The sequence below is a fragment of the Melanostigma gelatinosum genome (genome assembly GCF_949748355.1).
Source record: "Melanostigma gelatinosum genome assembly, chromosome: 5".
In the NCBI taxonomy this organism is placed as follows: Eukaryota; Metazoa; Chordata; class Actinopteri; order Perciformes; family Zoarcidae; genus Melanostigma; species Melanostigma gelatinosum.
In genome coordinates this window covers 20,281,886-20,297,897 of record NC_136638.1, presented here as the reverse complement: position 1 = coordinate 20,297,897, position 16,012 = coordinate 20,281,886, and the positions used below count along the sequence as shown (strand labels likewise).

General features: G+C 40.8%; 1 protein-coding gene across 1 annotated transcript in view; it reads left to right on the top strand.

Moving 5' to 3' along the window:
• Positions 1 to 237: 237 nt before the first annotated feature.
• The window catches only part of drp2 (dystrophin related protein 2), a 149,460-nt gene continuing 133,685 nt past the window's right edge, over positions 238 to 16,012 (top strand). Inside the window, exon 1 of the mRNA XM_079268873.1 lies at positions 238 to 297. The gene's annotated coding sequence lies outside the window, so the exon portion shown is untranslated. The remainder of the gene's footprint in view (positions 298 to 16,012) is intronic.

The window sequence follows — 16,012 nt, the reverse complement described above, 5'->3', positions numbered from 1 at the left end:
TCTGTCTTTTTACGCGCTGCTGTTATTGTGCGTCGGGGATAGTTAAACCCCAGCAGATGAAACCATCGGCGCGTGTCGCTGCGCTGGTGTGAGTGAGCGGAGCCACCTCAAAGACGGCAGCCCGCTGATGTCCGCGGCAGACACACGGACCCCTCCGCCGGTACAGCGCTGCGCTGCTCACACTTTCTTCAGTCTTCAGTCACGGGAGTAGCTCATCGCAGCCTCTTCAGCCAACACATTGAACTGAGCTGTGCCAGTCCTACCCTGAGCCAAATCCCTGCCTCGGGTTATAGAAAGGTAAGATTGTTCATGGCTGCTTTTTGTTGTGTGTTTTCCGAAGAAAACGTGTTGTGGTAGAAGCCGGTTTCGCCTCACATTCAGGGCAAACGGGGACGTGGTGTGAGAATGTGCCTGGCTTCTTTAATCGCCTTTGGGTCACTCCTGTGCATGTTGAGGTACAGATTGGCTGCTGTGCTGCAGTTATGGGCACTGTGCGTCGTCCTGGTCGCAGTTTGGCAGCTGGATTATTTATTATTTGTTTTCACCAAGGCGACATCGGTGTGATGGATGATGTTTTGCTGGATGAGCTCCAGGAGAACTCCAGCCTGTGCGTGCTCGTGGTTGGTGGACCTCCAGGACAAAAGGTGCGCAACTGGACGTTTTGGCAGCAAGTGGTGAAGCCTCTGATTGCTCTCCGGTCCTCGTTCTGAACATGCAGCTCACAAACTGAACGAACAAGACGCTCAGTTTATCCATTTACTCATTGCGGATCAGAGGAAGTACATTTACCGACACTGGTTGTAAGTGTGCGCTTGGTTTTCTGGAGCACAGAGGAGGACAAATAAAGCGAGTTTCCTCACAACTCTCGATTCTTGCATGAAAAATAAGCATTTTTAGGTATTTTCCGCCTCATCTGTTTGTGTGGGTGGAGACTGACGTGTTGAGCTGGATTTCAACTCTGGATGTCGCGAGTAATTATTGTTACAATTACACGGTGTGCATCTTAAGCCCCAAGACTGGTTTTGTTTTTCAGAAGGCCTCGGGAGGACGCAACACAGCGTGGGATAATTTAGGCAAATATTTGTAGTGAGGAGTAATCATGCCTCTGTGGATGTGACAGCAGTAGTAGCTTATATTTGAAATCTCCAAATAAACACATGATCACTTTGGATGCTCTCAATCCTAATGTGCTCGACAGACGACAACAACTGAATTAAAGTTGTTTTCCATCATATATATTTGACCGTTTAGCTTTTCTTTTCATCTAAAACTTTAAATAAGTGGATGTCCCTCAGGTTGAGCCTATAGTTGACCTGTGACTAATCACTTCCTCTGAGTTATACATTTATCAGTGCTGTTGTGGCCAAATATTGACGTTATATTCATTTTCAACAAGCATTCAAACACATGAGCTGAAATTCCCTTCATAAAAAACCTGATCATCTCGGTTTTAGACATCAAAAGCATCCCTCTGTCTTTTTCTCACCAGGTTGGTTTTGTATTCTTTCATCTGCGATGGTAAAGCTCGGTAACTGTTGGTGTTCATGGCTCATTTCAACATGCCATTGAAGGCCTCTGGAAGCTTTAAGTGGTTTATTTTGGTAAGAAGAAATAGCTGAATAATGCTTCCTCTCCGAAAGGGTGCATTGAAGGGACATCCTGCCTCACAGTGAATTCCTCTGAAAATGACTTTCATGTTGTCGTCATGCAGGATATTTCAGTGTTATCAATCTGCATTCATTTAAAATAGCTTGCAGTCATTTTCATGTCCGGAAATCCTCCAGTAACTACACTGAAAGAGCATTTTTCTTCAGAATCCAAAAGCCTAACAAGAGCGCATCAGAATTTTCTTCGGGCGATCCAATTTGATGTGATGATAGAATTGCATGTCTTTTGATCTCAAAGACTGCTGCAAAACATCTGAAAATGTAAGGAATGATATAAAAATGTCTGCAGATTGGGGGTTTTGTAATGGTTAATCATGAGGAGCAAACGCTGTGATGACCGTAGTGTATTAGGCCAACGTGTTGCTCTTTGTAACTCGATTTGTCAGAGTGTTTCTTTAGGCTTCACACAGTAGTGAGCTAAAATTGTGAACGACGCTAAAAGGATTACGAGGATGTTCTATTGTCACTGCCTCTCTCCATGTACATGCCTCCTGGTCATGTTCGATATGTTTTGGATTTTTAACACTTTTCCCTCCAGCTGTGTGTAGAAGAATATAGATTAAATCGCATAGCAACATCCCATTTCATGTCCTTTATGTATCCTTAAGAATTTTAAAGATGGGCGTGGTCAAGCAACCAAACCATCACCCCCAAGATGGTCTCCAGTTTCACACCAAGAAGTTGATTTTGTTGCAATATTTTTTGTTTAATCGATTGTAAATGTTTAGGCTGGTTTGGCCCAGTTTGCCTTGGTGCTATACCATTTGGTTAAGAAGACGCTGGACATTTGAAGCATTCTCAACTACATTCAGCGATCTTATTCATCCTAGTTACTTCTACTATTTATACTTTTAGCTCATTATTCAGCTATCAATTCCATTCAGATAACTATTTGAAACCTTTTATTCATGACTTTTAGCTTCATACACAATATAACGTGCAATGAAATTCTTTTGGCCATAGCTCCAGGAAGCAACTCACAAAATAGAGTAAAATAGAATAAAATTAAATCATTTTACAAAAGACACAAACAATATTTTTCCCCCTTTGAATCCCCGTGATTGGAATCACTGTGTGAGGGCATTTGTATTTTTCTACACTTTCTCTGGAGTCTTTTCACAGTTTTGGGAGTGTGAAAGGTCAATCCCAAATACGCAATAGTTAAGGCCCTCGCCTTGTTTCATCTCCTCTGATGAATCCTAAACATGTATTTTGGGATTGCATTATTTATACATTTATGTGGGGAGCAAGCTGTGTTAAAGATTGTCTCGGGCATGTTTTTCTTTTCCCCCCCCTTTTATTTTTATTCAGGAGAGTGATCTGAAAATGTCATCCTCTGTTAAAGTCTGCCCCGGGTCTTCAGTAACTCCAGCAGAGCGTTAAGAATTAGCAACCTACCAACTGCTGTAGTGACATTACATATTGTCACCGAGAAGATTTTTCTTTATTTACAATGAAAAGGTGACCGTGGGTCAGATGCTGTGATTTCTTGTAAGCACCGTGATCGTGAATAATTAGTCTGGTGTCAGAGAGGAAAGCGATGATGAGTCTATAGGCCGTGACCTGAGTGAGACCCGGTGGAGTCAAACTGTCGCAGTGATATAATTACATATGACCTTTCACCTTGCTCTCAGGTGGCGCAGATAGCACCTCAATAATTATGCTTTTCCATATTGTTTTCTTTTTCTAGACTGAATATTTGCAGTGAAAGAGCTTTTGACTCAATGTTTCTCAACATTTACTGCATCATTTCAGTTTGTGACTGTTTTCAAGGCTTTACATAACTATAATTATAACAATAATGTATGCACGCAGTCAGCATCGCTGGAGATATCGGAGCTCACTTGAGTCCTTTCAGAAAGCGGCCTTTAGTCGCTCACTCTTGCACAGTATGAAAAATATTTCCCACTGAACTTAAAAATGCTTTAGTCAAAGTGTCTCTGTTGTGTCATTTCTTCTTTCCTTGTTTGATGTTTTAATTTCAACCCATGTAGAGGACCTGTCAGACTGATTAGAGGAGTAAGGCGGAATGTCTTTTGTGGTTGAGTTACACTAATGCTTGGTTTACTGGTCATCATTTCACATTACAAACTTAATTGTCACATTCATGTTTTCTCAGTTAAAGAATATCTGATGAGTGTTGACAAATCCCATGAAAAAAACAAAACCAAAATGAATTGGTCCGACTAATAAGTGCTGTCTGTGTACCCAAAGCTTGATTTGTCTTATTCCCCCGAGTCTCTTACCTCATTTATTTTGTGTTGACTCCACATACACTGACCTGGTGTCCATAACAAATATATTTCTTCCTGTTTGTACATTTGTAAAAACATAGCCCAGCTGATGAAAGTGTATGTTTGTGACCTGTTTTTCAAGAGTGACTCAACTTAAGTTTCAGGTTAGAAGTGTGCTCTGTACCGTTAACCATATACCTTACAGTGATGTCACAGGGTCCTGAAGTGCACTTGTACATCACTGCAGCGAGGTAAGCAGTTAAATCTATGGAGCTCAGCAAAAAAAAAAAGAGACTCTTTAAAGATGTCAATAGGTACCGATGGGCTTGGAGCTGAGTGGCATAGAGAGGTGGAAGATGGTGTTAAGCGAGACACAATAACACATTGTTGATCTAATCAATTCATCTTAAAAGTTGTTTTTAGATCTAAAATTGCAAAATCAGAACATTCTATTCTGTTCTACTTTGAAAAGTAATCAGTTTGGACAAAAATGCCTTTTAATAAACAAATGAGAACCGTACTGACCACATATCAGATGTGTCCAAAATGTCTGTCCATCGAAAGAGCCACTGGTCCCAACCAAACACCCCCGGCCCTGGGGGAATAGAAATATCTCCGTGCTCTGTCAGGTGACTGTCCCTCCTGAGACCCAGATGGACAGATAGTTGTTGTACACCTTGGAGCATCATCATCCGGAGCTCTGTGGCCGGAGGATAAGTGTGCCCAGTCAAGCAGGCTGCAACAGTCCCATCATCTCCTTGCACCTCTCAATCATCCCCACTCTGAGCTGAGAGATGACAAATGGGGCAAGAATGGGGATAGAAAAGCAATTTGCTAACTCCATAAATTCCTGCGCCTGAGGTACCTATCCTTGGCCATCGTGACTGCAAGCTATTATTTAGAATCTGGTAACCGATGCTTTCCTATTAACATTAAATGGGTTGGTGTCTGCTGGTTGTCTCCCGCGACACATTTATGCTGGTTATTTACTGCCCGGCAACGCAGGCCTTGGTCTCGGAGCTGCTCAGAGGACCTCTCGCAGTGTGGCAAGTCGTCCTTAATATGGCGGGATGGGTGGGGGAGAGGAATGGCGACCAGTTGCTTAATTTGCAATTTGTAACTAAGAGTAGCGGGAATGCTGTCGGTGTGTTTAGAAAGGGGATCCGTAATTGACACAGGAAGAGAGAGCATTCGAGTGTGAGATGGATATTTGTGTGTGTGCTGCCAGTTTTCTCTCAATCCTCTTGTTTGCGTGTCAGCTTGTGTGTTTGGCCACGCTTGCAGAGTGGATTAAAGGATGGTAATGTCGATCATTTGGTCGGGTCACCACTTTGGTCCCGATCAGAATATCTCACAGACTATTGTTTGGGTGGCTGTGAAATGTTGTACAGACCGTCTCATGGTTTCTAGGAGATGAATCGTATACTGACTTTGATGATCACTGGACTTCTCCTCTTGTGCAACCATGAGGCTGGTGTTTGTGGTTTTAAGTGAATTGTCTCTTCAACTATTGGACGAATTATCATGAACTTCAGCACAGATATTCATGTTTTCCTCAGGATGAATCATGATAACTTTGGTGATCCCTTAACTTTTCACCCTGCGCCATCCGTTGGTCTAAAATGTGTCCAATACTTTAGGTACTCTGTCATAAACCAATGACATTCCCATCGTCTTCAGCTGTACCGAATGTCTTACATTTCATCTTTCGTGCTGAATAACGCTCAGTTTTCCCTTCTGGCAGCAGCGTGTCACAGCAAATGAATGAGTAAACATGTGGCAGTTAGTCAGTGACAATTGATTCATGGCTTCTTTTAAAATTAAAATCCATTGTTTTCAAAGTCCTCCATCACTGCTTAGCGATCAGTGCAATGCTTTAATGGTCCATTCTAGCTGGAGAACAAAGTGTATAATTTAAAGGGAAGCTCCATCTAAACTGTTCAAATGGACTCTCATATATACAACTTCTCGGGATGGATCTGAAGCCTGTAGAAGACACTCTGGACAATAACATTACATCAGCACTCCTCTGCAGACGCTCCACTCTAATTGGAGCTAATGGCTCCTGCAGTGAGTTCAACATACATCTCGAGGCTGCTGCCGAGCTTGTTTCCCCTGGTTGCAACTTCTCTTCCAAACTGTGTTGAAGGACATAAGTGCTGCTCTACCGTTTCCTCTGCATCTTATTTTGTGAAGTGAACAGATAGTGCCTGTGTGTCAGGTCTGGTTTGGGTAACGCGGCGTCCGCTCTGCACCGGTCACACTTCATCTTCAGCGCGTGTGCTATAGATGCGCTCCAATTAAAGCCGACATGTTCTGATCAGCGAAGTGTCGTGTCTGGCTGTGTCCTCTCACTGCTCGGTCACTCGACTCCATCTTTGGTTTTTTTTAAATCTTGGCTGGCTTCTTAAAATTCATGGAGCACATTGTTGACATTATGCAGCAGATGTGTGTTGTTTGTGTCTCTGGCTCACACCTCAGACAGTGCTCGCTTCTTGTTTTATCTCTTATTTTTCAGATTCAGGAAATGGGATGGGCTTATTTGGATGATTGCCATGACTCACCTGGTTTCAAGTCATTTTAGAGACATGATGGAGTAGTTATGGCAATTTGAAATCCCCCTTCTGCCATATACATGATGATGAACTCATTAAAAATCACTCCCGATCTTCCCCTTCTCTAGTTTAACCTTCAGGCTAAGAAGGAAGGAAAGAGACTATTTTCTGGCAACTCTTGAAAGCAGGTATTATATCTTTGAATTCAACATGTTCTAAGAATATGGAACTATAAAAAGGTAGCCATTAAGTGCAACCAACACAAGCTTTAAACCCTGTCATTTCACCAACAAATACATTCTCCAGAGTCGTTATGTGTGTGTGATTCTATTTCATATGGCCTCTCTATTGTGCTGAGCGGGGTTGGTTTTCCATTCCTCACAGCATGCAGCAGCCACAGAAATCTCCTAGAAGTAGAGTGTTTTCCAAGTTGCCCTCCTGCCGCTTCCTCGATTTCTCTTTTGGCTCTTTGCCGTAATAATGATAATTTGGATTGTCGGCCATTAAATATAAGTTTACCAGGATTTGGATTGTAAACAGCTTTTACTTATAAGCAAAAGTGAAGCGCGTGATAAAATGATTGCTGATCCAGTATATTGAATAAGTTTTGTTTTTCAACTGCAAAAGCCGTGTGTTTGGAACTAATTGGCATAGTTCCCATGAGTGTTAAAAGTCGGTATAGTACACATCACATATTGTAACAGCAGATGTTCAAACACCCGCTTTCTTTTGGAGTTATGCAAGTTGTGATGATATTGTTCTCAAGGGTTTATTAAAGAGGAACCGAACATACCCTGAACTTTGCTGAACCCAAAAGTAACCTCGGTACAGTTGAAGATACTGTATACTACATTAAAAAGGTGGATCTATTTGTACAAGTCACCTCAGAAGTAAACTGTTATATATTTGTATCCTTTGTAGTCTTTTCAGTTTCATCTCACAATGCTGTCGTCTTCCTGTACTGCATATTCTGTCTTTTTTAAAATTGATTATCTCATTTTAATAATAGAGCTTGTCTTTACTTTATCACATCGCTGAAATAATTAATAATATTTCTAAGACAACAAAGAACAATGGATGAACTCAGCTGTAACGTAGTGCTCTTCACTTTGGATTAGTCTGTGTGGGTGTGTGTGTTTTGTCAGTTTCTAAAAGAAAACACATGTCCTATGTATGTGTTAATACAATTTAACATTAATTCATTTGAGCCGAGTAGTTTGGTATAAATCACAGCTGCTTCGAACGTGCTGAGTTCATGACCTCATATTGTATCGTATTTAATAGATAATGGAGTCTGACTGCTTTATCATGATGAAATCACCTGGAAATCACACTTGACTCTACCCTCGTATGGCACCTTGATAATATTTACTCTTCTCCAAATCTATTACTACCTGATTCCTGTATGGTCAAACGCTGCAGATAAAGAATTGAGAACTTGTTCAGAAGCCTCTCCTCTGACATTGTCTCAGAAAGCCAATGAAATGTGGTTTTACCTTAAAATTAAGTAAAAGAGCACCTAATGACTGTCTACATTAATCACAGTCCAGAGGCTAGTGTGGCTGCTCCTGTTGAAGCCTAATTGAGCACCAAGGAAATGCCTCTCTTTACTGAACGATGAAATGGAGTTTGACTTCTCCTCAGGCAATAAAGCGCCGGGCGTCTCTGTCCTGTTTTGAGCGGAAAGGGGAAGAATAATACAAATTTTGCATGCGTGTGTGTGTGTGTGTGTGTGTGCTGTATCTGTGCTGAAAGCACAAACCGGCCGGCTCGATGCAGCTTGAGATCCGAGATCATTTCTCAAAGCTGCTTATTTCCCATCTCAGAGGCAAATGGCAGTCTCTTAGGCTTTATGATTTATCAAACAGAAAAGGTCACTACAGCAGGCTGCAATTAATTCTGTCTGCTTTTATTCGGTGCTGCGCAGGGTGCTCATACCATTACTGACGCATGCCATTGCATAGGATGTCTTCAGGATGGGAGCACAAGAGGAGGTGGTATTTATATGACAAAGCATAGTTCTATATCAGACACTGTTTTATTGTGAAGTTGCTTCAAGCAATGTTGGGTTACTGTGTTGCTCCTTGTGATGGCAGCCTTGAGACAGAGACACAATGTTTATTTTTTGAGGAAATGATAGAGAACATGTGGAAACTTAGGCCTGAGTTCATTTTTTGAATACAGATAAAATACCTTCGTTCTGTCGTCATCACATTGATTGCTTTGTAGACAGACTTTTTCGTCCTCTTGTATCCTCTCTCTTTTTTGAGAGTTTTTTTTGATTCTTTATAAAGTATTGTTGGACCAATAGTTGGTCTCCTCCTCTCCCCGTGTGACACTGCCGATCAATTTGTTTTATTTCATGGCTTTGTTGAGTTCTCCATTCAGATTGGTTAATTACGACATTCTACGGTCTGTTTTTTTCTTCATAGTAGACCATTGCTGTGAATAACTGATCCTTGCTTATAGACACAGTTCTCATCTCCACACAAAGCGATTCGACTTTTTCTTTTTTTTTGCGGAGGCAATAAGATCAGTTTTACATCAATAAAATATTTTTTTAATTTATATTTTATGTCAATTAATATATTTTCTTTAGCAAGCAGAGTGATCTAAGTCCTGTCTCCCCTGTGGGGGCTCATTACGCAACAGTGACCCGCTCGCTGACCATCATCCCTCACTTAATGCGTTGTTTTTCCTTTTTCCGGTTATGATGATAGCCTGCCAGAACTTCCTGTAATTTGTCCGAACCATCCAAAAACAATTCGTTTATTTTCGCTCTATAAACGAACTGAACTCAGTTTCATCCAGACAGGATGTCGTTTTGGTGCTAATGTCTGCATGCTAACATGCCAGGTACAATGAATGGGTGTACTATTTTTCCCCTCAGTTGATTTGTGTCACTGAGTTTGTTTGTCGACGTTTTGCCTTTGGTTACCTCTAGCTGCACCACAAATAGGTGCCTCATGTCTGAAGTAGGCTAGCTGATTTAGGGCCAAATGGCCGAGTAGCACACTCTGCTCAGGGGAAAGATCATCGAATGCAATCCGCCTGTAAGTAGATTTTTACAGTAGTACAGTAGTTATAGTAGTTTTGTCATCTTTTCTTAATAATGGTATTCCTTTTGCCTTATTTGTTAAGTGTAATAGTTTGAGCTGCTAAATGCTACTACTATTGGTTGATAAGTTTATAGTCACCTGGAACTTGTAAACTTGTCACTTGTAAACATATTTATTGTTGTTGATACATTATTTGTTATTACACAATACGTTGTTTTTCTGCATTCACGCAGATCATTTTTGTTTTACTCCTTATTCAGAAAAACACTGAGTCTTGATGCTATCGTGCAAGTGAACACAACAAAAAGGACAAAATGAATAATTCAAACAAATTAGATAATAAATACAGACTTTTGAGTTAATCAGTCTGGGCTACCAAGGATGATAGCTTCAAGGATAGTTTTTAACTTTAAAGAATCACTTGACTTAATTAAATCTTCACAAACAAAAGTCAACTAAATGAACTCCCTCTTGTGAATTCCCCCCCACAGCAAATACAACAGCCGTGTTGTTGGGCTTCTTTCCATTTTGCTCGTACTGTTTTCTGATGGCAAAGACGTCCCATCTTAGATTCGGGCACCTTGCCTCAGGCAATGTTTATTTTTGCCATGTTTGTGCTGTAGCTTGAATGATGAAAAATCTCAAGTTATTTCAATATGTTTCATAAAGCTTGCTGATAATCCTTCTTAATTAATGCCCAAATCATATTCAGTGCCTTGTGGCTGTGTTTTGTACAAAAATAGTCTTGCTTCTGCAGTTAAAGCGGCTCATCAATCTGTCTTGTGAGCTGATAGCCCCCGTACTTAGTTCCTATGGAAACTGCAGTGTTAAGAGTTCAAACTTATTGCTATGCAGACCAATTCAACAGTCAGTGAAATGTTGTGTGAAGACTGCAGAACTCGTTGCCCTGTTAGACCGTGTTGCTTCACGCTAAATCCTCATTTAAGGCAGCAGGTCAGTGATCCGAAGGCAGCCAGTTTAAGCCATTTTACTTTGAGCTTCTTTCCGAAAGACTCAAGCGCTGTGGAGTAGCAGTAATAGTTCAGATGTTCGATTATTTCACTGGCTTGACCTTTCAGATCCTCTCTCATCATGTTGATATTTCCATGTGCCAGTAGATGCTGCTGTAAGACTTTGCTCTTAACATATTAAATCCTGACGTACACTCCAGAGATCCAGACAACGTTGCACCCAAATCATTCTGCTGCTGCTCGGTGCTGCTCGTACAAAGCTTCGCCTTTCTTTCCAGATTGAGGGAGTTCTCTTACTGCTTCTTTGTGCTTGATGCCTGGGCAGCTGTGTCTGTACTAGAGCAAGATGTATATCGTATGTGAGGGAATGCTGATGGTGCCTGGTCTTTATTTTTAGAGTCAATCTCCTGTTAGTGCTCAGTCTTAGCGAGGAGCCAGTGAGTCATGTTAAAACCAATGAATGTGAACTGCCAAGCCCCCATGATGCAATAGGAACCTCGCATCTCCCGACTATATTGCCGGGTGGTATTAAAACCTCTCTTTTCTTCACAAGCTGTTGCTTTGATTGGTAAACATCCGGCTGGCGGATTCTGGGGCGGCTTTGATTCGCGGTGTTTTTTTGCCATGGTGTGACTCTGGGTAAGGACTGAATTATTTGGCTTCATTTGGCTTTCTGCAGCACAAATTAGTTGGAGCAGGATGTTCGCTAAACACTTCATACACCCACTCAGTCAGTGCCATCTTTCTTTTGTTGTTGAGGCATATTTGCTGCTCACCAACCGAATGGCTGAAGACATGCACTTAGTGCTGATGTATTTCATTTCATTTCGCACACATGAATTTAGGAAACTTATGTGAGGAGGGGTTCGAATACATTCACCTTCTCAATCTTTCTATATTAACAGCTTTGTTCAGCATTTTTGTGTATTTTGTCTTTATTCCAAGGTAGTAGAGCAAAGGTTTTCAAAGACACTGGAACCCCCCTCAATCAACTCACCTGGATTTTGTGCCCGGTGGGCCACTAACAGGAAGTACAACGTTACCATGGATTCCGTGATTTAACAGTTGGCTTTTTTTTTTAATGCATCAGCAACAGTCGTGGTCAGAGCCATTATGTTTTAGGGTTGTCCGTCTGTACGTCGGTCCATTCTCGTAAACGCGATAACTACAGAACACCTGGAATTTCTTTGAATTTGGCACTGTTGGAGCTATTTATTTGATATTGTATTTTGTTATGTCATTTATAAGTAGTATTGTTTAATTATTGTAGATGTTTCATATGTTAAGATTATTTTTCTCTTTAATAGTAATTTGTTTAGTTCTATTATTTTTTGGGTAATTACTGTGGGCACCTGTTGCTATTTAAACGAGTAGAAAGATAGGACCAGCATGCACCGGGGTGGGCGTATAGTTTTTACCAGCTGCACAGCAGCATTGCACTGCACAGGACAAGACAGGACAGGACAGGAGAGGAGACACAGCACGACAGAAGTTTTGTTAATTAGTTTGTTTGCTTGTTTTATTTGCTTCATTTAATAAATACACAAAAATGGAATCCTGCTTGGACATTTTACTCTCTTCTGGCTGCGTAAGGATACCGACCACGGTGCATCAGTGGCGTTTGATTATTATTTGTTTAAGTTTGATTTAGCCGACAATTGGCCACTACAGGCACAAACCGCCACCCGGACTTAAGGATCGCTGTGACCTCCCAGCACACGTTCATGACCCAAGAATGTAAATGTTAACGATGACAATTTCACACAAATGTCTCAATAGGATTAAATGATGAAGTGATGGCATTTTGGAACGACATGGATGTAAACTGCAACATGACTAGTTGGTGTTGCAAGGCAACAATTCTAGTTTTAGCATATCGTTTATAGTTTCACAACTTGATGCCATTAAACGTATGCAAAGTTGGCTATTAATGTTGCCATGGATGTGCAGACAACCATCACTGGTTTACTTTGACACCGAAGAAAACATAAAAACGTGATGATTCTCAGGCAAGTTCTGGAGAAGAAGCGTGTTTTTTTGCATTATTTTCAGAAGATTTATGGATGTAAATTTGCGATGGACGTTGGTGATGATATCCTCAGTAAGTGCAATCACATCTAACCTAACGGTACGTATGTTGTGGATCTGTGTTGAGATTTGACTGAGTTTGTTCTCTAAGGGTTTTAGAGAACCTTCATTGTTTTTCAGAGCAGCTGGTGCTTCTGCTGACCATGCTGAGAAACAAATGAAATCATTTCCTGTTGTTTTTTGTTTGGTCGTTTTGGTCCCTTCTCATGAGTTAGTTGTAATATAATGTGTTACAAGGATATATATTTTTACAGCTTCACATCTGTTGAGGTCAGAACTATCCTCTGCCATAAAATAGTTCCTTTATTTTTCAGTGATTCTCGAGACTTTGATATCCCAGATCATATTTCACCCTCAGGCCCTGAAAACTCATAAAATTGAAAAGTTCTGAGTTATAAAAGCAAACTACATATTATATATTAAAACTCCTCCTTGAGTTTGAGGCTGCTGAGGCTGTCACGAGTGAAGACAGCTCTGCAAGATCTGAAGTAAATGTTATATAAGGACACAAGGGCTGCATTTAGTCAAGATGGAGTTATTTACTTATTAATCTGAGCTGGATTAGCAATCATTTGTTATGGCTGATTGAAATTACATGCAGCAGTTGGAAAACACTTGACTGTCACTGCTTTTATGGTAATTATGGAGCTACCGCAGCGAGCAGGCCTCCGGTGGCAAATATGTGTCAGAAAATACCAACGTTAAATTGCTGGAGGAAACACATTAATAATAAAAAGGTGTGAAATGTAATTTCAGAACTATTCCTCAACAGCTGCATCAAAACAATAAGACAGACAGTTTTACTGCTGAGAACATTTTGCAACACTTTGAGAATTTGTGTCCAAACAAGATTTTGAAAAAGAATCAATGCCTTTGTCCTCAGTGGGTTGAACTGCTGTAATGGGCTTCTCTCAATGTCTGAGAAAAATCTCTTGGTCAACTTCATATTCCAGTCTGTCAGCGAGTCAGTTTTAAGATGCTGCTTCTCTCAAGTACAGTTGCCTCACCTTGTGGGAGGAGCTGGAGCAGCCAGAGGTATCCCAGATGAACACTGGCGTGTGTGTGTGTGTGTGTGTGTGTGTGTGACACTGTACATTTGATAACACAAGACAACTTTACTGCTGATTTATGTCCGATGTCCCTTGAACCCCCTACTTCTCGTTTTGAATTGTCAATATAGTGTTTATTCATTTTAAGAGACCATAATGCTTTGTATAATAAGGAAAATAATGATCTTTAACACTATAGGTTATACAAATATCATTGAAATTGCAATACTATGTTGTACAATTATTTTACACAAACTTGTCGGTGCTCAAATGAGCGTCCGAGTGCTCTTGAGTGTGCATCGATTCTGTTCTCACCTACGAACAAATCCCAAATGAGAAAACATTGGTGAATGTAATCTTTGTAAAAACTGTGTCAGCGTGTTTTAAGAAGACATTTCTACTCGAGGTGAATGATGCCCACTGAACCTCCACATAGTCGGCCCTGGTTTGGTCAAACAGGACCTCCTTGCTGATAGCTGTTAGTGCTAACCACTGCACCCAGATACTGGTTAATCATGAAGTATTCAAGGTTTCAACTCAGTCTAATTGATTGGAAGTAAGTGGTTTCCTCAGAGGCATTTGTTATTAGATCTCAGTCCATATGCAAATGAGCCTGACAAATAAAATACATGAACTTTAGATCGCTGCACAGATGAATCACTGATGTTTAATTAGCTGAGTAGCGTGCAGGGCTGAAGATGGATGGATGTATGGATGATGGAGTGAAGCAAGTGCTCAGCTATAAAGACCCTGATCTCAATAGCACCTGACTGTTTATCTACCGCCGTCATGGCTGCCATTATTCTGAAGGCCAGTCATTTTCTGCATACTCCAGACTCTGAATGCGTCTTGCATAAATCTTAACATCAAAACGTACCTCTGGAATTCAGACTGGCAGTCCTTATCCCTGTACTCTTTCATGCCCTTATTGAAAACACAAGAGATTTGGCAAGGCTTGTTTCACTCAATCTCTTTAATATGGTCCTGAGAGGAAATTCAAAGAAACCGACGAGTTGTTTTTTTTCATTATTTTTAGTAAGGGTTAGTTTGTGCCCGAGTGCGCATCATCTATCGAGAGAAAACAAGAAAGAAAGAAAGAGGACACAAAGAAAAGGACAGACGGAGAGACAATCCTGGAATTAAGCTTCCCTGAGACAAGTGTTGGGTTCTGCATGTGGGACTCCATGCATCATGTCTGGTTCGAGTCAAATACAACTGTGAGCGTATGTGTGCTCGTCTTTTTACTGACCGAGCTGATCTGCATCATCGTGCAGCCTCGGGCTGTTCAGGTGAAGGATGAAGTCTTAGAATGAGGACGTCCAAGGGAGGTGAAGATATTAGTTATTATTACACACAGCATACACACGCATGCACGATTTTAATTACATTTGGATTACTTCTACACTTCAGAGAGTGTAGCTGAAAAACACAATTCTAATTTCCAATCTATTATTTGGATCCATTTGGTACCGTCTGGTGGGTAGATGATGCTGTGGAGAGGAATGCAGGAAGCAAAGAGGAAGAGTGTTGTTGTGAATATATTCACTCAACAGCAGTTTGGAGAACTCAATTTTCTTGAAATGGAGCAAATTGGACCATCCGACGAGCACTTTGGTTGTTATACTGACCACCGTGAATGCACCTTGAAATGACTCATGGTGTGTGATTTGAAATAGTATCTGTAATCTGAACCCCAGTGGTGAGATGTTGTTTGTATTGGTCATGGACAAGTTAAGCAATGTTTCCAGAGCACTTTAGAGGAACGTAGTTATAAATAATCCCTATGCATCGTAACAGATGTAGATAGTCTGTATCAGAAAAACACAATTTTGAGATGTGATTTAGTTCGATCAATTTGTTTTTCAATTGCTAAGTGCAGGTAAGACTGAGGTCCTTATTGTTGCATTTGACAGCGACCAATCCTACACCAAAGTAGTCTCACATTTTGATTCTGTTATTTCCCAGAACTTGTGCTGGATCAATTGGTAACCTTCATCTCGTTACATGATCCAACACTCCCAAGCACTTTTCGTGCACATAAACACTCACTCGCCTGCATTCACACCTCAGTGTGACAGCCACAAATGGCGAGGGCGGCGTTCCTGCCATCATAATGTGAAGGTCATCTTCCATGCTGTTGTGTGTTTATGGATCATATACCGGTAATCACAACCTGCGTGGCCCTTTAACTTAAAAAAAATAATAAAATCACACCCAGCATTTGAACTGGAAACCTCGACTTGGACATTTTATTAGAAGTATATTGACAATAAAAGATTTAAGGGAGCACAAAACAAAGGTTGAATGTCATGTCAATGTCCTTTTTTCAAAAGTAAAAAGGAAGCTATTTAGGACAACATGTGGCATATTGTATGCCTTATTGTCTGGC